The sequence below is a fragment of the Hylobates moloch genome, unplaced genomic scaffold (genome assembly GCF_009828535.3).
Source record: "Hylobates moloch isolate HMO894 unplaced genomic scaffold, HMol_V3 SCAFFOLD_12, whole genome shotgun sequence".
Classification (NCBI taxonomy): domain Eukaryota; kingdom Metazoa; phylum Chordata; class Mammalia; order Primates; family Hylobatidae; genus Hylobates; species Hylobates moloch.
Genome location: NW_026652287.1, coordinates 37,375,785 through 37,376,996, shown reverse-complemented (window position 1 = coordinate 37,376,996; position 1,212 = coordinate 37,375,785). Strand labels below are relative to the sequence as shown.

The window sequence follows — 1,212 nt, the reverse complement described above, 5'->3', positions numbered from 1 at the left end:
GTGGTGCACACCTGTAGTCCCAGCTGCTCCAAAGACAGAGATGGGAGGATTGCTTGAGCCCAGGAGTTCGAGGCTGCAGTGAGCTATGATTGCACCATTGCACTCCGGCTGCAGTGAACTATGATTGCACCATTGCACTCCAGCCTGGCTGACATAGTGAGACCCTGTCTCGAAAAAAAAAAAAAAAGAAGAAAAAAAAGAAAAGAAAATGGAGGATTAGAGCAGACAGCATCATTTATTCAATGTTCCAACAAGCATGTGAAGGGTCACTCCAACACTGGCCTCTGGGCAGTGAGATGGAGAGCGCAGTGCCCCTGGCCTCAGGGAGTTTTCCTGAGTGAGTCGGGAATGTGTGCAAGTGAGCAGGATGCAAACATGGACTTCAGGAAGTGGGCATACATGGTGACTAAGAGCATGGCATTTGCTCTTCCTCTGTTCATCTCTTTCCTTCTGTCTTTCCTGAATGATATAGAGGGAAAAAGCAAGGTGGGGGTGTCAGAGAGGGTGTGAAGTTATGGTGGTGTCAAAGCCCAAAGGAGTTTTGAGACTCCACACTAGGTAGGGTTAGGGGAGTAGGGGGCTGGGGGCCATCTGGCGTGGAGAGCCAGCATTCCAGTGGGGTAGTGGGGTGAGGAGGAGTCCACACAGAGGGGCAGCATGACCCAGGGTGTTGGGGCTGGAGATGGTGGGGATAAATCCACAGATGGGCAGCTTGGTGTGCAATGTTAGAACATGAGCTGAGTGGGGCGGGGGCATTTATATGCAGGCATTGTCTGGGGTGGGGGTTTGCACTGTAAGACGATTAGGAAGGAGGCCACATAGAGGGGATCTGGCATGGGTTGTCATAACCCAAGCAGAGAGAGAAGGATGTCCACTCGTGGGAATAGCATGAAACCAGACCAGGCTGGGAAAGACATCCCCACAGGGGTGAAATGGCAAAGGAAAAGGGAAATTGGCTACACACAGTGAGTAAGGGAATGGGGGCCAGGTCTCCCACTGTTGGAAAAGGGAGTTACTAAGACAGAAAGGAGGAAAATCGAATGAGCCCTGTGGTGTTGGATTATAACTGGAGGTGTTGGTCTGTCCTCATGGATCTCAATTACACATAGAGAGATAAAAATCAACACATACTTTCAGTGTGTATAGGAACATTTGTACACATATTCTCTAGCTCTCTCCACTAAGAGAACATAGAAACAGTGATGGCCCATA

The 1,212-nt window shown here is 49.8% G+C and overlaps 1 protein-coding gene across 1 annotated transcript in view; it reads right to left on the bottom strand.

The window, feature by feature from the left end:
* The window catches only part of CABP5 (calcium binding protein 5), a 16,003-nt gene extending 15,118 nt beyond the window's left edge, over positions 1-885 (bottom strand). The window contains exon 1 of the mRNA XM_032169315.2: positions 1-885. This exon is cut by the window's left edge and continues 530 nt beyond it. The gene's annotated coding sequence lies outside the window, so the exon portion shown is untranslated.
* Positions 886-1,212: the final 327 nt, after the last annotated feature.